Source organism: Fistularia commersonii, chromosome 19 (assembly GCF_037954325.1).
Source record: "Fistularia commersonii isolate RoL2024-O1a breed Wild chromosome 19, RoL_Fcom_v1.0, whole genome shotgun sequence".
NCBI lineage: Eukaryota > Metazoa > Chordata > Actinopteri > Syngnathiformes > Fistulariidae > Fistularia > Fistularia commersonii.
The window spans coordinates 15,523,223-15,545,554 of NC_141302.1; the positions used below are offsets into that span (position 1 = coordinate 15,523,223).

The following is a 22,332-nucleotide window of genomic DNA, read 5'->3' on the forward strand; positions in this document are numbered from 1 at the left end:
CTATGATTAGACGTTACAAAATAAATTTTCAATTTCATTCTCATTTTCTGCCCTTCCTTTGCTCTCATTAAATGTCCCGCACGGACTTCATTGCAGAGTATTGCTACACGGCCAGAACTGTGCACAGCTTCCCCCCACAATCACATCAGTCCATACACAACACCAGACCTGATTAGCAAAACACACCCAATCATAGTTTGATCGAACTCCAAATGCGGATAAATCAATTCAAGCTTTGCGGATAGAAGCGAAATCCCCCGCCGGTCAATAAATGTGTGCATCTGTCATCAGCCGGTGAGGTGAGGGGGACATCAATTCAAGAAGATTCGATCTGTAATAACGGAATTGTTATCTGATGTCAGCCGCTATTAGCTCACGCCACATCAACCCTGGAGAAATAGCGATATGGAAGAACAATAAATGTCTGTAACGGTCATCATGTAAGAATGCCCTCTTAATAGCTATGTGCTTTTAATTTAAATATAAATCTGGGTTTTGTAGAAAAATAACAAACTCCTCAATTAAATTATAATATACACATGCAGAAGCCATGCACGACTCAGGCATCCTCCAGGTGAAATGCAAATAATGTATCCGACCGTATGCACTTCATATCGTGCATTTTAATAGAGTATACCCAGGATGATGCTGCTCATTACTGGCAAACGCAGTTTGGTTGGAGCCCCGTGGCAAACTCTATCTCCCGCACGTAAGTTACGACTGAACTCCAACCAGATGGAGAATAATATTTTATAATCTTTCCGCCCTGCACGGATGGAGGCACGCGTGGGTTTTAATGTGGAAAGAGCAGCTGTAGAAAAAGTGGTGGGGCCGCTGTTTAGCAAGCAAAACTAAAGTTAATTTAAAAGGATCAGGATATGAATAAAACGTGCCCGCGTCAAACTCACAAAGAACAAATTTAAATAAAGGAAGGGGGAAATAATGCTTCCTTGGTTTTGATGTGAATGGAGAAGAGACATTAATTGTCATTTCTGGGCTCAGAAGTGGTTTAGCTTGCGGATAGTATGCATTTATTTAGACAGTAATGGTTTATTATTATTGTTAATTTTAGTTATTATTTTAGTAGTCGTAGTAGTAATAGCAGTATTTTTTTGTTGTCATGAATCACACTATTCTTCTTCTTCTTCTCCTTCTTCTTCTTCTTCTTCTTCTTCTTCTTCTTCTTCTTCTTCTTCTTCTTCTTCTTCTTCTTATTATTATTATTATTATTATTATTATTATTATTATTATTATTATTATTATCATTATTATTATTATTGTTATTGTTATTGTTATTGTTATTGTTATTGTTGCTGTTGTTGTTGTCACCATATAATGATATATTATTATTATGATGATGATGAATCTTATTATTAGTTGCTATTATTGTTATTAGTGTTTAATTACTTTGGTTTTTCTTTGTTTTGTTAATCATTGGTTCAATGGGGTTAAATGGGGTGAAATTGCTGTCTTTTTAAAACAACAAATGTCAACTCCGGAAATACATACACAGGATGAATAATAGTAAAAAATAAAACATGATTTAAAAAAATGAAAACATCTAAATTATATGGTAATGAGGGGGATCATTTGGACTTATTGACTTGGCCCTCTTTCATGTGTGTTATCATTATTAATATTTTTACATTTCTTGTACCTGGTGGCATTTCTGGAATTCTTTTTGTGAAACGGACACGCCCTTTGAGCTTTGCGACGCAGGGCCGAGTTCATTTTTTAAATGAAAACAGTTTCATCTTCCCCTGCTTTTCTTTTCTCTATCCTTCATTTGCTGTCCTGTGCGTTAGCTCTGCTGAGTGTGATTTATTTTGCCCCGAACAGCATGCTTAGGTGTGCCCTTTGTAGACTACAATATCAAACTTACACTCTGGCCGTCAAAGTTTTGTCTCACATCAGCAGATTTCTGTTGTTTTGTGTTGCCGTGGTTCAATTTGAGAGGAAGTGCTTAACAAAGATAAGAGAAGTTCTCATATTTTATCTGGATGTGTTGGACATGGAGGCAGCTGTCGTTTGTCTTGCCCTCCGCCTTTGTGACCAATTCATTTGTGGGAAAAAAGAAAAAAAAAAAAAGGATAAAATTGGTTCTTCCTTTGCTACCCAAAGAGAGACGTCAGGTTTATGGACAGGAAATTTTTTATTTTTCTATTTTATTATTATTTCCTCATGCAGAAGCGCCTTTGGCGTCCTACACTCAAAGCTACTCCTATACACAGAATTCATTCATTTATCTACATCTGTTCATTCACCAACTCATGCATTCAGTCATTTGTTCATTCAATTCACATTCACCCTTTCATTCTCTCATCATACAGAGACAAACAACCGTTCACCCTCTCTAAGGATTTTCCTTTACTCGTTCCACAGTGGGACATTTTAGTTCACACAGCAGGAAGTGGATGGTGCAGTAGGGGTAGGTAATGATAAGTAGAAAGATGTATAAATATCAGATAATACAATAAATTAAAAAAATAAATAAATAGATACAATAAAATAAGAAAATAAATACAATAAAATAAAAAAAATATATAATATGCAATCAAATTAAAAAAACGATATACAATAACACAAAATGCACAAAAAAGGACTAATAATTCACACATCATCTTGCCATATCACTCTCATTCATACATCTGGACAATAATTTGGACTGTTTGAAGAATCCTGAAGAACACCACAGAGACATGGGGGAGAACCTGGTGACGCCACACACAAAGACAGACCAACCTGTCGGGATTACAACACGCCTTATCAATTTATTCATCAATCTATATATTTCCTTATCCCCCGTTCTGGCGATGAATGCCCTGCTAAAACACTCAGCTCCTGCACCTTCAGGCCTGAGGGTCCTCAGCTCCACTAGGCTCTCGTACCAATCAATAACACGGAGAGGCTTTCGATCATCTCCCCTGGCCCCTGCTTTACGTCCACGGTCACACACACACACACACACACACACACACCACACACATACACCTTTACCCTCCCGTTCTCCGGCAGCCTTCGTCGTCTCCGTTCAAACACGTACTGGTTAGCGTTAATCCCTGTCGTCAAATCTCCACGGACCACCAGAGCACAAAGACAAATGTTTCCTATCCAAATGAGAATCGATTTTTTTTTTCCCCCCGAAGGCCCGATCGGCCGATCCTGCATTTTCATCTTGACGAAAAGTAACGATCCATGGGCGTCCATGTGGTGACAACTGCCCCTACGGGGACCAGGTCCTGGACGTTGGTTCCTGGTGAGAAGGTTATGTTCGCCAAAGGCACGCGCGATCAGTCCATAAGACTTCTTCATTTGCTGACAGCAAGAAGATCCAGCGTGTGATCGGTATCGCCGATGATCTCGGAGCGAGAGCAAGGTCAGGCCGGGCAGAGGCGAGCGAAGGATGGCGGAACGGTGCTCAGATAGACAGATAGCCTGGCAGGGAAAAGGCATAGGGGTAAACAGGCAATATGGCGGCAAGGTCAAACGGCTCATAAATCCATTTCCAGCCGACTTTGCACGATTATTCCGGTTCTTCCTCACAAACTTGTGTCATATGATGGCCATCTACACTTCAACTCAACCCTCGTGCACCATTTACCTAGCAAGCTGCACTCGTTTTTCTAATCCCCTCCACATAAAAAAAAAAAATAATAATAATCTCCTGAACACACATTGTGGCTGATTTTGTGTAACGCATCGTATGTAGAGTTGTTTCTGGACTATTGAGTACACCTGAATATAAGATGCACTAGCTAAAAATAATAAAATTCATATATATATATCTATATATATATAGATATATATAGTCCAAACTTATCTATAAGCGGCAGGTGCCCTCGTTGTAGCATAAAATATTTACACAGAAACATTTTTTTTTTTTAACTTTTAATTAAATGCATACCAGTAACATCTGCAAATGTCTACTGGAAATGCTTTTTTTCAAACAGTGCCTGTATCAAGTCTGATGAAAAAGTTTAATAATAAATATCACAAGGAAAAGTACATCCATCCATTTTCTATCCTCGCTTTGTCCCACTCCAGCTAATCGCTATCCCGGTCTTCCTCCTGCACACAAAAACCGTCAAAGTTGTCTTTTTTGGTGACAGAATTGAACGGCCCCAGAATTTAATGGTCATTTCATCGGTCTTATGTGATGAGGTTATATGTTTCAGCAGCATGAAGCTAGTCAGGAAAAAAAAATCCATAAATTAGCCAAACCGTTGTTTAAGCCAGATCCACACCAGATTTTCTTGCTTGAGCCACACCTCATTTTTATTTTATTTTATTCTATCATTTTTTTTAACATGAAAATAGGCATGGGTGACATATTCCCCAACCCTTTAGAGCCTGCTCAATATTAAAACTGTGTTTATTTTAAATGTATAAGCAGTCAAAATAAATTCTGCACGTACAACATCAACACGAAGATCCCTCACACAAACACACACACACACACACACACATACATAGACACTGGGCATCTGCTCCACCAGTGTAGAGGCCATGGTTCTCTCACTTCATTCAATTCACAACAGCTCTCGACTGTATATGAAGTGTGGATGAAAGGGTGAATGTTTGCATGTCTTTAGAATGGTGAATACTGTATACTGTGTTCGAATGAGGGAGTAAATGATTTTGTCTCTACTATTCTTGACGGGCGAATGAGAGGGTAATGTTTGTACATCTCTAAATTATTAGTGAATGAGTGAGGGAATATATTTATGTATATATTACTTGTGAATGAGTGAGTGAATACTGGTTTGTCAACTTTATATGAAATGTGAATATGTCTCTATGTACAGTTTTGAAAAAATCCACATCAAAAAAATGCTCCAAAAAGAAGAAATGATTTATTTTACATATAACACAAGACGCTTATTCTCGCATGCATGACGTTTCGAGCAAAATATTGGCTCTTCCTCAGATGCTTTACTGGAGACATGTGTTAATAAATATGTCATTGTGGCGGCATTTTTTTAAGAGAAGAGAATGATCATGTGATTGATTCCCTTCTTTTTTTCCCCCTGTTGAATGTATAATGTCCTTTTAATATTTTAACATTAAAACATTATAACATTATCTTCACTACTTTTCGAGAGCCGACCCGAGACACCAATACTTTTTTACATTTTTACATTCGGGGACTGATTTAAGGGCTTCAGCATAAAATATAAAATATAAAAAAACATCTTCATGGGGGATCAGACCAACAAAGCAATTTAATATAGACAAAGAAAATATGGTGTGGACAAACACAAATGCACAAACATGCAGACATACCTATAAACAAGGTTTTATATCAAAGTCCTCGGCCACAGATGTCGAGAGGAAGATACAGAGGCTCTCTTGGAGCGAGGAGGGACAGGATCAGGCAGAAGTCCACCAGAGGGACGGATCATGTCTGCTGTTCTGGAGATAAAGTCAGACTGAGATGGTGGGAGGAGGTTCCTGCCCAGAGGAGGAACATCCAGGAGATGTGTATGGATGGAAAGAGGACGAGTAGCTTCTCGAACGTCTGAGCTTCACCCATATCCATCCCGTTTAGACAAATACAGAGGGCCGGCCCCCCGCGGCGCGGTGCGGCGTATATCTCTTGCTAGGCCGAGCCATTTAGACTAATTGAGGCACAGCTTGGTGTCGGATAAACAACCCTCACCCCCCCGCTGAACGCGACTAATGGTATCCCCTTGGTTGAATTAATAGCAGGGAAATTATTTCCTCTGTGTTTATCTTTGGATGCAAACGGGTGGAAAGAAATAATATAAACATAATGTATTCATAGTGTAGCAATTAGCATAGAACGGGTTCACCTGTAGCGCTACGGTTAGCGCTTCCAGGAGGTTATCTGGACAACCTTCACCAGCCCGTTGCATGAATAAGAGGGTGAATGGTTGTGTTTTTCCACAAGTGGTACTGATCCATCCGGGCAAAACCCGCCTCTCGTCCAATCACGGCCGGGCCCGGCTTTGCGTCGTTTAACTACGGCTTCCCTCTCAAGTACTCGCAGGTTTCAGCCGTACCGTAGCGTCAAGGGTCTGCCGTCGAGTGCCGGGAGTCGGCTGCAGACGTCCGAGCGCCATTTATTTGGATTATTTGGGGTCTCGGACGCGTGTCAGCCCGCTGCGAAACAGAATAACAAACCCGGGCTTCGAATGGATGCATGTAACTCATCTCTCCAGGCGTCTTATCAACACGCTTTCAGCAAAAGACCTGAAATCCAAAATGTGAGGCCGTTCATGTTTCTAAATCCGTCTGGGAGGCAGGGGAACGTGATGGTTCGCACCTGGAGTGTAGCAGAATTTTCGCCGAAACTCGCTTCTTGCAAACATTCAACATGGATTCATGAAATCAAGCTTGGTCAGAAAAAAACAACCGTCTCCTCATTGTTGGTTTCGATGTTTATAATACACGCTTTTTTAAACTTGCCATCCGATCCATTTGGTGTGCGGGACGCCCATGTTTGCCGCTGTAAAAGTTGGTCTCATCTGAAAATATCTGAATTCAAGGCACTGTTTCAATGTCCACTTTTCTTTTTGAATTCAAAGAGCGTTTGAAAGAGTGGACGTCAAAATAATCAGAGACGACCCGACCTGTTTGAGGATGGAAATTAATTCCATATTAAGCAATTCCACCTGAGTGACAGGCCTCGGCGAGAGGGCTCCTGATTTCCCCGCAGCGTGCTAGCACCATCTTAAAGCTAACCTCATACATAAAGAGACCACCAATTAGAAGTTAGTCAGGACTAACCACCGCCCCTGGATTAGGATTCCATAATGGAGTGTGCTGGAGGTCACTACTATGCTTACCCTACCTCGTGGGGGAGGCGGGTGCTAACAGAAGGTGATGGCTTGCTAATAGCTGCCAGCTCCAGGCAAAATTGCCTGTCAATGAAGGTAATTGGGCACATAATCTATTGTGTGCACTGTCACTCTGTCCACATCGGGAGGCTGTGTAATTCCTTTAAAACAGGCAGCCGGTTCCACAACTGTAAAAGAAGGACCAACCTGGCCGCTGATGCCACCTACGTCCCTGTATTACCCCTATGTCCCGCTTTAACGGCGACGATTAATTTAATATCTCATAGGGTGTAATTGAGCGGTGGCGGCGGCGGGTGGACGTGCGTCAACTGGTCTCAACTCTGGCAGTTTCCTGATGGAATATATATCGCTCAGCTAATAGCCCGGGTACAATGATGGATTGATAGATTCGTTTGTTGTTAATCATTTCTTTGATTTTACTGTAATTTTAGGAGATAAGTGGGTCGGTTTATAAATCAGAAGGAATTAGACATTAGTAACAGAGGGAAAGTAGCTCTCTGAAGGCTAATGGTTGGTAGCCATTAGCCTTTTGGGGGTTCAATGGAGAGAAGATGACCTGTTTTTCAAGTGGTACGCAGCAGTCGATGCCAGCCTGCATTCATCTGCCGAGGAAGAGTAAGAGCTGATTTTAAAATCATCTGATATTTAAATATGGGCAATGCGATCTAAATTAGATTTAATTAAATAATGAGAGAAATAATAATGATATAAATAATTACATTTATATGATTATATTATGTTTTACTATATCATTATTATTACTGTTATCACGACTGTATTATACAAAAAACAAACAAAACAAAAATACACTACTGCTTCTACAACTAATAATAGTAATGATAATACTAACAATGAATAATATGACATCTAAAATAAAAAGTAAAGAGGGACAATTAGTCTGTATACCATTGTTTAGTTTATATAACCATTCTCCATTTTATAAAACAGTTGGAATCATCATTTTTTTTCAATAAGGCCATATAGTTAAGGAGATTATTCCCAGTACAGTACAGTTTTCAACGGTAGAAATAAGAGGGTTTTATTTTTGCTTCATAAGCATCTTAGACTGACCCTGTTACTACTGGTTCAGCCCAAAGCTGCGAATGAGATCATATCCCCCATCCAGCTGCGAGCGTGAACGTGGCTTGACACTGCAGGGAAAGGGTGTGAGCAAAACACGATGTCCAACGTGTAAGAGCAGTGATGCTAAACATATCATCAGCGTTTTTAATGTTAATATGCGACTAATCTAGTCTTATGGATTGCCAGATCCACCCAGGACAGCAATCAGGTCAGGTCTCGGGACGGCGAAGACGCATTTTTTTGATAAAAGCATAACACAATCGATGGGCATGTGGTGAAACTCAAGAGGGGGGGATGGAAAAACACACGACAAAGGGAAACAGTGCTTTGGGTTTCTGAACAACGGCGAAACCACGAGAGAACACCTTCATTGGAAATGAGAGTATTCGACCCAAAGGTTTATTTCCATTACTAAGACGCGGGGGGGAGTTTCCTCTCAGCTACGGATCACATAAAGCAGGAGGTTGTTTTCAAATGACAAAAAAAGAGGGATACGCAAATGGGAAAAACTGTAAAACCAGAGACAGTTGTACGAGGCAGCTCCGAGCGGCGTGGGAGTACCTACGTGAAAATACAGGAGCGCATAAAAAGCACATTGTTGAGATGAGCTGTTGAGGAGGCCACGCTGTCCACCCCCTCTTGATCCCATGTTCCACCTCTTTTTTTTTTCCTCTTCCTCCGCCTTCCCATCTGCCTTCCCCCTCTTTCATCGCTTCTTTTATTTACCGCGTATCATTTCTGCATCCGCCCGACCCCGAGGCCGCGACGGCCACTGATTCAAAGCCGTGAATTATTTAATTCAACGCAACCGAGTGGCTCCGAAGCCGCTCGGTGAAATATTAACGCGTGCCATCTCCTCCCTTTCAGCTGCAGAGACAGGTCTTTTTTTTAACCTCATTGGATTTCAGCTTGAGGTGGCAAAAAGAAATAAAAAGCTTTAGCAAATGCACTCACTATTTTAAAGGTCCATTATGGTTTGATGTCACGCTGTGTTTGTCCTGCATGTTACCATGTTATTCCTGTGATTATATCCATCAGGGCACCAGCCCTACGATGCCCTCCGGAGTAGGAACTACATGTTCAGAAGAAGTAATAGATTACTGGATTATGTTGGTATCAGAGCTGGCTTGACAACATTTTTGCCATTGTCATTAACTTGGGAGATAGCGTGCAACCTAAGTTGCTTACTTAGGAAATTACAAATCAATCTAACAAATCTGCAAAAATATATAAATACCCCTACCACAAAATAGAAAAAAAAATAATGTCAAACAGTGAATAAATGATAATACTAAAATATTTTAATAATTGCATGATAAATACTTATTCTATATTAAGATAGAATATTACATAATAATAGAAATAAATACTGAAAAAATAAAGGCTCCGTTTGGTTGGTATTAGCCTTTGTAGTAATATTAATAAGCCATTTTTTTTCATTTGAACCTTTCCATTAGAAGAGTTAATTGTTTTATGTGATATTTTATATGTTTTATGTTATGTAACATGTTACATAATATAATATATATTGCATTTTCATCAGAGAGGAGATAATTAAAAACCTGACAGTAATTTTTCTCCTTTGTGACGTCTCCTGGGCGCCATGGCACCCTCAGCATTTGCCTATATAAAATAATTGGCCAACCAACTGCAGGTGGTTGGTTTCTATTCATGCACATCGACTAATCTTGACAGGTATCTGACTGAGAGTTTTAGAAGAGATGCAAGCTGGATAGAGATATCTGGTTACCCTCCTGACGCCTGCAGCACAGAGAACCCGGGCCCTTTATAATGCAAATGTTGGAGTCAGGCCACTGAGAAGGATCAACCCCCGCAAGGCAGCCGGACTGGACAACATCCAGGGGCGGGCCCTCAGAGCTTGTGCCAATGAGCCGGCTAACGTTCCCATCTTCATCCTCTCCCTCAGCCAGATCGCAGTCTCCACCTGCTTCAAGAACACAACCATCGCCCCCCTCCCCAAGAGGAACCCACCCACCCGCCTGAATGACTGCAGGCCAATCCGATCATCGTGAAGTGCTTCGAGAGAGTGATGCTGGCCCACATTCAGAACGACATCCCTGAAACCCAAGACCCCCTGAAATTTGCATACAAGCTCAATAGGTCCACCTCAGACTCCATAGGCGCCACCCTCTACTACTCCCTCACCCACCTAGGAAACAAAGACTCCTACATCAGGATGCTCTTTGTGGACTACAGCTCCGCATTCAACACGGTCATACCCCACAAACTAACAAACAAACTATCCACCTTTGGCCTGTACCCCACCCTCTGTGACTGGCTCCTGGACTTCCTGACTGGTAGACCCCAGTCTGTCAGGAAAGGTAATAGTAACTCAACCAGCATCATCATGAACACGGGCACTCTGCCTGATCTTCTACACCCTGTTCACTCACAACTGTGTCGCCTCCCATGAGGATAACATCATCCTGAAGTTTGCAGAAGAAACCGCAGTGATAAAACGCATCACCGACAAAGACAAAATGGCCTGCAGGATTGAGGTGGCCGGTTTGGTGAAGTAGTGTGAGGACAACAACCAAGGAGATGATAGTGGACATGAGAAAGGAGAGGAGACCTCATCAGCATCTATTCCTCCAAGGTCTTGAGGTTGAGAGGGTGAGCATCTTCAAATACCTTGGTCTCCACATAAGCGAGGACCTCACTTGGTCCCTCAACACCATGCAGACAGTCAGCAGGGCTCAACAGCATCCTGACCAGATGCATCACCAAGTGGTAGAGCAGCACCACTGCTCTGGACGACAGACACTTGCAGCAAGTGGTAAAGACTGCAGAGGATCACCAGAACCCCACTTCCTTCTCTGTAATGTAGAGAGATACGACTGAAGAATTTGTTCAACCCAACTGCCATCAGAATCCTGAACATCTGACTCTCATTCTCCTTTTCTGTACTTTAAATTCAGTATTGCACACAGAACTACTGCCATTTAATCTGTACTCACCGTTGTACCTGTACTTTATGAGTTGCACATCAAGCTGCACACAATGTTTGACTCGCACCGCTAACACCGTTCATATTTATAATAATGTTTACAATTCATATTTATTGCCGATACAAATCCAATTTCACCGTGGACAGCAAAGAAGGATTTTCATTGGTCAAGACTCTGTATATAATTCAATAAACACTTTGAATCTTTTGGCATCCACCCCCAGGCTGCAAACATGCACATGGAGTCAGACGGCGTGACTCCCCTCTCACTACCTACCAAGTTCAGACTGCCTGCATTGCAAGCACATGCAACCTGCCCACACACTCCCAAAATAGCTTACGCTGCAACATTCTCAGTTCCAATGCTCCAAATTTAGACATATTTTCATATTATGGAAGCTACAACTACACTACCATTCTGGGAGATTGTAGTAGTTGTTGGAAATTATTTGATTTTGAGCATGCAGTAAAGAGTCGATACATGGCAAAGGGGCCATTATTTAGACAAAAGCAACGCAACAAAATTTTTTGGTGAAAAATGTTACAGTCTGCCTGAGCCAGTAGACTGTAACTACAATGGCCCCCTCCGGAGTACTTCGGAGTACTTTGATGGGTATGACTCCACGTGGAGGGGTAGCAATTCTACTCTGAGCCAAGCTCGTCAGGGTATCCCCAAAGTCCGCGGACTCTGCTATGTAGCTTAATTTTCTCAAATTGGTCTCGGCCTCTTCATTTGAAGGGCAGTCAATGAATGGCCACAGGGACATATTTTTCCTTCTCAAAGCCTTTGTACCTTTTATCAAGAGACTTTTGAAGCACTGTAAATATACTTTGCAGGTCATTCACTGCAGACACCCTTCTAGCGATCACCAAAATGCTTTTACAGCATCGGGTACTCTTCCTATTGACCAGTCCTCACATTAAACAAATGTGACTTGTTCAGTCTAACTTAAGTAGATGGAAATTAATGGAGGGGTTGTGGTGGGGAGGGAGGGAGCTATGCGAACTCATGTGGATCCCAGGCCAAGCTTTAATAAAGAAATGGAAATCCAGCAGGTAAATCCCTAATGCCTGAGCATTTAATGGAAATAAAGAACCCAAATAAGATGAAATGCAAAGAGTCGTGAGAATGTTAATCAATGAGGACTTGCTTCACCTAAAGGAAAATTATAAGTGTTGTATAACTGCCTCAAAGTCCATACCATATCGATGTGTTTGCGCTTTAGTTTCCAAAAGCGTGTGGGAGATGTGTTTCGCATTCCTGTAATTTCCAGGCCACTGACCCGCTCAAATACTCACAGGGGAGTGTACATAAAGAGAAAACCTCCCCCGCCTCATTATCCAATCGTTTTCCTCTTTACCGGCATGTACGTTTGTATGTTGCGCTCTGGTGTTCTCGCACTAATCCCAGTAGACACAAATGAGGGCGCCCGGCTAGCATTGATTAAACCCGCCAACACAGTGTGTCAGTGTATGTGTGTGCATAAAAGTACCAAGTGGGCTTACGCCATACTGTAACCAAGGCTGATCATTGAACTGCTGGAGAGGCAAATGATACGGTGGGGGAGAAGCCACCTACCTATGCAGGTCTGCTATTGTCAGAAATGAAAGAATGGAGAGTATGAGGTGAAGAAAATCAACTTAGAGTACAAAAAACATTTACTCTCCCAGTCCCAGTACATTGTTCCCCACAGTATGCTCAAAAACCAAACTCCATTGGACAGATGCCTACACCAATTCCTTTTTTTTCAAAATGTACACCCAAATTAGGAAAAGTGAATGCCCAGGTTGCTGGAAACTCCAAGAGTGAAGGTTAATTATAGTCAGCAAAGGTTTAACCGTTTGTGAGTGGGAGCATGCGTATCAGCTAATAGTTGTCTATTTTCTCCTTGTTGATCGCTCCCTCGAGAAAACTCCTCCCCCACTTACAAGGACGATGTGGCTTCATGTGGTGACGACTCCTGCATGTACCGGGCTTGTTAACGGAGACAGCCGTCCCTGGTCTGTGATAAATGGGGCCATGAGATGGATCGGAAGTTCCCGGCCATCCGACTGAGGTCACGCTATTGTCATCAGCAACGCGGCCGTATGGCAGCTGGGCCGTCGTCCTTGGTGGCATCCACTGACTTTCACTCTCTCAAGCTTTCTCCTTTCTTCTTTCCTAAAAAAATCACATCGCTGTGCAACAGATAGGGCGAAGGGAAGATAAATTGGATCTAGCAGCAGCCCCAGGTTTGTGCGCGTTGTTGGTTTTCAACTAGCCACAAGTTGCCTTGTACAGACTTGCTTTCACAGACATGCTAACATCTCAAAAGCCAGTTGAAATCAGTCGACGAGCCCTTGGGTTATTATTTGGTGGCATTTCAGCAACAGCACAGCTATTTTGAACAACTTTTGCATTTTTTTATGTGTCCGACCAGTTCCTTGACTCCCCCCCAACAAATTGCTGTGTCATGTTTTGTGGACGCCAACTCGGCAGGTTTTCCTCACATCCTGTGTTTCTCTCAATTTAATTTGGTGACAACTGTGATGCCAAAGAAAGACCCCTTGGCTTCCAGCTGGAATTCATGTTCGAAGCATTACGGCTTTTATATTAAGAGCCATTTAAAAATCATAGAACAAGTAGTTCCTGAAGGGTCCAAATTATCTGACAAAAAACCTCATCCGCAATCAGTGTTGACTCAGCAAAATGTTGCATAAGACAGGACTTGTTAAATAAAAGTTGAAAAAAAAAACAAACAACTTTTTAACATGAGAATAGCAAATCAATGTATTTTTTTCTTTTAACGATGCAATCATCTTTATTGCATCATATCTCCGACATAGTCATTAGATGTTGTCCTGATATTGAATTTTCTGGTATCACAATGCGCATTTGACCGAGCGCCGTCGTTCATCTGGATGTCGGCGGCGGGGAAAATGCGCTCGCAAGCAATACCGGGGCAGATCCAGGGTGATGAATGAATGTCTGCCGCCGTAATTATTGTGACAAAAGGGATTCTGAATAGATATTTCAAGCTGCGCTGTAAATTATGGAAAAGAGCAACTTCGGAAGGAATAAAAGGAACAGATTTGCGGCTTCGGAGTCTGTCTCTTAAAATGGGCCACGACAACTCAGGCCGTCAATCAGCCGCAATGCGTCCTTCAAAGTGTCCGTGAAGAAGACAGCGCGATCCTGTAATCCAGTAAAACATTTAACAGCTAAACGTCTTGTCTGAGCGCGTCGGCCTGCTGCACGGCCGGATCCCTCCTTAGCCGATGTGAGCCAGCTGCCTACGCCGCGTCCTTCAGGGGCGGAGTATGAAAGCAGAAATAGCCTCTCATGCATCACTAGCCTTGTTCTCCCCCCTCGTATCTCACTCCATCTTCTACACAGAGGGTTGGGAATATCTGAGAGACCGCAAAAAAATTTGGAGACCACCGCACTAACCCAGATCCTCACAGCCCTGAAGATTTCCTGCCTTTGCGTTTTTTGCTTCTTATCTGTGGTCCGATTAGAGCAGCGGCTTGATAAAATGTGATCATGACAGTAACGTCGCGTGTATTCACATCGGCGATGTGAGAAACCTAGCATAATTGATTGGAGATTTAGTCTTGGATGCCAAACAAAAGATGTCTTCCTGCTCCATGGTTAAAAAAATTTGTTGGTTGCCTTTAAACCTATTGTCAGATTAAAGATCAGAAAATATTGACGTCGGTGGCTTTCTTTGGTTCTGTTTTCTGCATATCATGAACATTAGCCTTGCGGCGGCTAATGGCCATATCAGCAAGGAAGGGCGCTTAATGGTGAATGCTGCCACCATGTTGGATTAGCAATTCATGACTGTAATCGAGCAGTTCGCACGTTGACACATATGGACCGAGACGTTCAAATGCACAGCGTGATCTTACAAATACGATCAAGGCTTTGTGTATGATTTCTGAGCGCTGGTGACGGGCAAGCTAATTCTGACAGCTGGGCAACAAATTGTCCTTCGGGGATAATAAAGATTCCCCTGACTTTGACTCTCAGTGGCAGACATTCTGTTTGTCCTCGTTGTTTTTGGCAATCCAAACTTGAGCGCTAACGTAGAGTAGCGTTAGCAGAGGCTGGATTGAAAATGTTGTTGCATAATGTATGTTTATAGACGTTGGGCAGAAACTGGAGAACCTGAAGAAACCCCCCGCTCACACTTTTTGCATCAGCCCAGACAAGCCCCTCTGTGTTGAACTAGAACCAGAGAGGCACTAACCACAGCACAAGTGTGCCGCCTATAGGAGGAACAAACAGTTGAAAATGAAGCAGTAACGTTGTCCCAGGATGAGCTGTTTCACTTAGGCTGCTGTTTGGTCTTTGTTTATCCCTCATTTTAGGACTACATGCTGCTTTTGTGCTGTTTTCTTTCTCTGTTCATCTGCGGAAACCGTAACCATTGTTACTTATTCACCGAAGCCCCACTTTTTCTGTTCTTTAAGCACGTCCTCCCTTCCTTTACTGTCGCTGAAATTTATGCAGACTTATGTTTAATTAAAGCTTCTTCTCCCAGCTGTAGCCACCCCTGCATACATTTGCTCCTTTTCCTTTTAATGGCAGAGAAAGCCCCCCCCCCCCCTTGTTTTGAAAACTTTCCAGAGTTTTAAAAAGTACCGAGCCATGAATACTGTTCTTTTTTTTCGTGTGTGTTTTCGTTTTCTCCTCGACATTCTGGTTCGGTCCTGGCTGTTAGCATGCATGTGCTAACCTCACCGATGTGTTTTCAGTTGAAGGGTAAGCAGACTGCGGATGGTGCTGTATCATGTTGGTTGGTAGTGATCGATCCTGCATTTCATTGTATACCTGCAAAATCATACCCAGAGTTAACTTGGAGAATCCTAAACAGAAAAGCAAAGAAAGTTTGCACCTTCAATATATGTCAGATTTAGTGAAGTTAGGCTGGATTTCATTAATATGGTGCCAAATCACTGGCCAATTGATGCACTAAAATGATTGCGAGAAACCAAACATTGACCCACGAGCGAGCACTTTGGCAAAAGGGCCGAGGAAACATTACCTTTCAGAAATCTGGGACGAGTTCAAGCACTTTGCTGACGGCTGTCAGTCACAACCGGTTGGGGTGGAAAGAGAGGGAGCAAGAGACAGTTTGATAGAGACAATCAGGGTCTGAGGTTTGGGGAGGGACAGGAACAAATGAGCTCATACTATATAATATTCATGAAAGTAATAATAGGGCTCGGCAGGAATGCTGTGGTCCATTTGTTGGAAGTTGGGAAATGACGGCGTCTTGGGACTACTGAGAAGAAATGAGGTAACCATCATGCATTGAAGAAGGGATGCAAGTGCAGTAAGGATAGCAACAGTAGGAGGAGAAGTGCTTTGTGGGATGTCCCTCAGCGGAGGAAGCATAAGGCCACATCGCTAGGGGCTAGCCTAGTGCTAACAATAGTCTCTTTCAGAGACAAAGGCTTTAAGCCTATCCTTAAACAAAGAGAGGGCAGCCACCCTCCGAAGACATTTGGTACTACTTTGAGTCACATTTACTCGAACAAAAGAAACAAAACATGTCCATCTTGGGGAGTCATAAGATTCCTTATCTTTGCAATGTTTGGGAAGAATACCAATTTCCAACTGCCATCCTCTCTCCCTTTGAAGTATTGCCTCAGTCGTCGTATCACTCCATGGAGACCACCGCCACTTTTGCAATCTTCTCGCCGGCTATAGCTCAGTTTGCAGGGCTGCCTCCCCGACAGTAAACTTGGCAGTTTTTGATTCCCTGTTTTCTGCGCCGAACTCTTTGCAGGATCTGACCGCAATCATTCGACGTACTTGGCCTCGCCACTTGAATCTTCTTCTCGTGAAGAAGAAGAGATGACACATTACCACTACAGTCTTACAAATGTTGACAGTTCCGAGCAACCTCTGGCGTGACAGTGAACCCCGCGTCCCTCTGAATAGCCTGGTTAGCACACTATCCTCTGTGAATACACTTTATAATTTGAGACTATTTGGCGATGAGATGTTCACCCACAAAAGATAATGCAGTTGCCACTCTCCCATGTTTAGTGATAGAGGGCAGGCCCACCACTCTGCACTCCATCCTCATCCTCCAGCTGCACGCTGTCTCCACTCCATCGTGTGTGAGTGTGAACGTGTGTGTGTGTGTGTGTGTGTGTGTGCGCACAAGCGTTTGTTTGTCGCTGCAGCCCCTTGGAAAGCGTGTCAGTGAACGTGTCATGGAGATTGATCAGGTGCAGCATCGCGGCGGACAGGCCACTGATTGCAGACACTAACGCTGGGTGTTTACAACAGACAACCCACTCACCAGCACATTTGCGCTGTCTTGGAAAACACACACACACATACTCACACACATTTAGACACTGGCAACACGCCACCGCCAGATAAAACACACAAATCGGTACATCTGTACAATTAAGCGATGCGTAAACCCTCCGCTGAAGACTGAAGATCCTTGAAGCAAAAATAATGTGACATTTAGCCGATCAGCCACATCTCCCCCGCAAGTTTCAGGCTGGTGACTTCAAATACCATCATGATACATTGTCGCCGGTTCACTGGAAAATGGAATAAAGATCTAAATAAGGTTAGTCTTGCCTTAAGTCTCTGATAACAATCTATGTGTTTGAAAGAGTAAAAATAATTATTTATCCTTTATTAATCACTGTGGGGAAATTCGTTCTCTGCAATTAATCCATCATGGATGAACCATAAGCAGTAGGCCATGCCAGGGGAGAAGTTAGGGGTTTTTCATCTTGCTCAGCAACACTTCGACACACTAGCATGTACTGAGCATTGAACCAGGAATATTCAGTTCCAAAGACAATTGCTCTACCTCCTGCATCTTGCCACCCCCAAAAGTAGAAACGATTACAACGTTCTTATAAGTGTCGATATTTTGATGACTTCAACCATTGTAGTAATCCTACTATGTAACTGATAAATAGGAAAAATGGGTTGTAAATGACTGATGGACTAAGAGGTGAACTTCAGCTCGGTTCATAAATCTTTATCTTTATCAATGTAATTTTAAAGGACCTATTGAGAAAACGCACAGTGTGTTTAGAAACAGTTCCTGTGTGGTCATGTGAGCCGGCATGTCGACATGAAAATGTTAATCTGTTTTCAAAATAGAGAACAAAGAATAAAAAAGAGAACTTTGACATTTAAAACCCCATGAAGTGTTCCTGTTACTACATTGTGGCTTGTCAAAGTGACAACCCTCAGAGCTGGTGGTACCTGAAAAAGAGTATGAGAGAGAGTTACCCCACATTAGCATATGTCGGCTTTCCATTGGTATTTTCCATTGGTATAAGTCCATCAAAACCATCTCAGGGTTAGGGTTTGCCAAAGGGAAAATAAATGCAATCATCAAATAATTTTCAGAATTAATGACAACTGAAGAAGGGTATGAGATAGAGCAATGGTATATTGGCCTTCCCTACATAAGCATGCGTTGACTTTCCAATGATGCTTGAAGAAGGGAAGGAGATAGAGAAGTGTGATGTTGACCTTCAGCTACATTACCATGGGGGGGCTTCCCATTGGTACAAGCCCCAAAACTGTACGCCTGCATGGTTAGGGTAAGGGTCAGGGTTAGGCTTAAGGTGAGGATAAGGAGTAAAAACCAGGATCATTAATGTCGCACAATGGAAAGTGTGGAAAAGAAATGAAAAAAATGTGTTCTAGCAGATTGGATAGGAGGAGAAAAGGGTCAGGGATGATGTGTGGTAGATGAGCATCAGCCAGAATAAGGTAAAGGTGGACAAGGGTGTAACATTGAAAAGAAAACAGGAAGCAGAGATGACGATGTTGAGGTTCTCTTCAGGAGTGACGAGCATGGATGGGAACCATAGTCGTCAACGTGGTGATCCTGTTAATCATTGATATCTGAAGAGCTATATGAGAAGGGTATGAGATTGAGCGATGGGCTGTTGAACGATCAGTCCATCACCTTGATCGGGGTTAGGGGTCACCTGAACTTTAAGGTGAGGTAGACAAGTACAACATCTGAAGACCACTATGAGGTAGAGAGATGGGTTGGATTTGGGTTGTGTTCAGGGTGAGGGCATCTCTTCTTTACTTTTCACTTGAAAATAAATGGATGTTCAAATCGGGAGCCAAAACCAGTACATTAACATTGCACAAGACTGCGGTGAAGTTGACAATTATCTCAGAGATAATGAATTCTGCCTTGAAGGCTATTAGGAGATAATTATAACTAACTGTTCCCCGCTTTTTTTCCAACCCGCAAAGATGATACAAACTTGGCTCCGCTCACCACAAACTGATCTAAACATCAACATGTGCTAAAATGCTATATACTTAGCAGGATCAACTATTTAACATAGGATCAACTATGTGCATCAGGATTGGCTGCAAATGCTGTCTCCTATGTCAGAGGCAGTCACAATTGGACCCCAGGTCTAATGATAATCCCTGATATGAAGCTTTAATTGGAAATAGCAACTTCATTAGTGAATGACAGCAGCAGGTGATGAGGCATGGGAATATTGTGTAGCCAGTGATGCTAGTACCTCATTATCTGTAAAACATGCGCTTCTCCTTAATTATTTCAAAGGATGTCCACACTCTTCACAGTTCCTCTCCCTCGCCACTCTCTTTGACTGTGGATATTTAAGTAGTTTTCTTAAAAAAAAAAAGAAAAAGATATTTGGGATGTCTCCACGATCTGTGCTTGGGAGGTGGATAGCCTCGGGATGAAAGCGATGGAATGGAGGAAGAGTCGTAATGAGAATCTCCGCGCTTTGGCCTTTGATGCAGAGCAGGGTATCCGAATTTCCTTTTATTGTGGGCCGGCCTCTCCGGGGAGAGCCGTAGTTGTTTAATATTTAATATTCCAGACATTACTCACCAGCGTTTTCCATTAGCGGCTTATTATCGCTGCCCAAATATAACATGTCACCGTCACTGCTGAAGTTTAGCATTGCAAAAAAGGGAACTTTTTTTCCCTTGAAAGGAAGAGTCTTAATGACATGTACCAGTCCGTGAACCAAAAACATCTGTGATATTTGTGTCATGCACATGGTTTGATTGTTCTAGATCATGATATGGATTTGGGGCTCAATCCACCAACAAATAGATCCTATATAACTATTTTAGATGGTCTTTCATGGAGGGCCCGAACCTGTATTCAAACAATTTGCTTTAGAGAATCAAAAATGGCTGTAGGACGATATTAAACTATGTTGCAGATGCAAATGCACTAATGAAGGCATATAAATAGAAAATAAATAAAATAATAATTAATATTTAAAAAAAATACAATATTAAATGGGATTGAAGGATCTCGGGTGATCTGTTAGTCTAATAACACTGAATGGATCAGGGTATAGCGACTGAAAGCGTATGGAACATATAACACACATATAGAGCTGCCAGCTATCATAATATATACATTTAATTTTCATTACAATGAGCCCGGATCCTAGACATTGTGTAAGCCAGGCATGAAAGGTCATACTTTTTTTTCACAACACATGATCCAGCAGGGTTCTCCCAAGGCTACACGTGCACTCATAAACTGTGTAGACGAGGCCAGCGCTCCTCCCTATGACGGCGGGAAATGATTTGTTTGACCTTTGCACCGTCCTCCCGCTGCTTCAACAAGCCCGGGGGGGTTGAAGGGATGGGGATTGTAATTTTTTCGCCGTGGTTCTAAGAGAGCCATCAGTCTGTCCGACTACGTCGTAAAATCATTTGTGCATTTCACAAATGATTTCATTTGTCCAAAATATGACAAGACAAGGCAAGATTCAAAGAAACCTCTTTTCTAATCACTCCACGTTTTCTCATTTTTCTTTGCGGGAGATCCCGAGATCATCTTTGGGAAGACTGACATTGGTGTTTTCGCTCCTGTGACCCACCGAGACGATGGCGACCGGTGGCTGGAAGGCTGTCGCATCCTTCCTGATTTGGATTCAGATGGATCGTCTGTGCACGATCAATACGGCATGATAATGATGTTGTGGCATTTGGACGGGAGATTGCACACACACACACACATTTGCAGTCCTGCAGTCGTCCTGCTTGCAAGTGAATAATGGCTCGCAGGGTTTGGCTCGTTTCTCATAACCCACGCGGTATTATTACTTAAACTAATGTATAATTTATATCTGTGATTATTGCATTTTTTTTCTTTCTCTGTAAAGTTCTAAAAAGTGACAAAGTGCTGTGACACAATTCGCGACAGGCCCGATTTGTAACATCGAAGACGTTCTGGACTTTTTTGCTGCATCTTTAGTCCACCAAGGATCCCTCAAGGAATACATCCTCTGTAGGACTGTTTCTGTAAGAAATACATCAGCGCAGCATTTTGTCTGGATGAGAAGCAAAGACCCGTGGAGACAAAAAAAAAAACAAAAAAAAAACAGGATACAGGATCCCAGTTTTGTATCGCTAACCCTGAAAATCCAGCTCTGCGGCAAAATCCTGCACCGCCAATCCAGCTACCGATCCAATCCATGTCTTTAACAGCATTTCTCAGCCGCCATCAACCCACAGCTGAAAAGATGACCCCCCCAAAATGTCCCGATATCAACATTGAATACAAACCTCCTCAGTCATTAGTTGTTTCCTAGATGGTACTTTATCATTTCCCTCCCAGAGCATCGATAGCCTGCAAACAGGAACTTGTTTTATTTTTTACCTTTGAGAATTTGCCTCATCAATTTGCCTCTGTGCTGAGCCTTCTGTCGCTGGGGCTGTTGGACGATCCCGGCTCCAATCCCGGCTCCATTCCCGAGCTCCTCCTGGCATGCAGAGGTGTCATTGAGCAAGACGCTGGAGGCCTGGCGGCTCCTCGGGAGGCGCTAACAGCTCCGGCTGCTCATGGCTCATCCCTGATGGGTTGAACGTGATGGTCCAATTCCTCCAATGAGCTGCATGTATGACTGAATGTGACGATGTCGACATCTTTATTTGTCTTCTTGTTGGAGTACAGACACACTCACACACACACACAAACCAAACCAAACTTTCAAATGCAATCATTTGATTAATTGTTTGTATGTTCTGTGGAAATTATGGCCAAAAAAAAAGCAATTTATTTCTAATCATTAATACAAGATCTAACGATAATCTCATGAAGGGCACTTTCCAACGACTTTGAGAGCAGTCATGTAGGCACAGACACAGAGAAATGAAGAAAACAATTAATAGGATAATGAGACAAAATTACCAAACAGAACTTGTTTTACCATTTCACATGAGCTATCTATTCATGTATTTATTTTATCAATTCCTTTGGTTATTGAATTATTATTATTATGATTATTATGATTATTATCATCATTATTATTATTATTATCATTATGATTAGTCTTATTGTTATTGTTATTAAGCTATTGTTGTTGCTAATTGTAATAATAATAATGATAATATCAGTAAAAATAATACATAATTTATTTGCAGTTGTCTTTCAATTTGCCTTCATCTCTCTCTTT

The 22,332-nt window shown here is 42.2% G+C and overlaps 1 protein-coding gene across 8 annotated transcripts in view; it reads left to right on the forward strand.

The window, feature by feature from the left end:
• The window catches only part of nrxn2b (neurexin 2b), a 749,542-nt gene that overhangs the window by 555,137 nt on the left and 172,073 nt on the right, over window positions 1–22,332 (forward strand). The window lies entirely within an intron of this gene.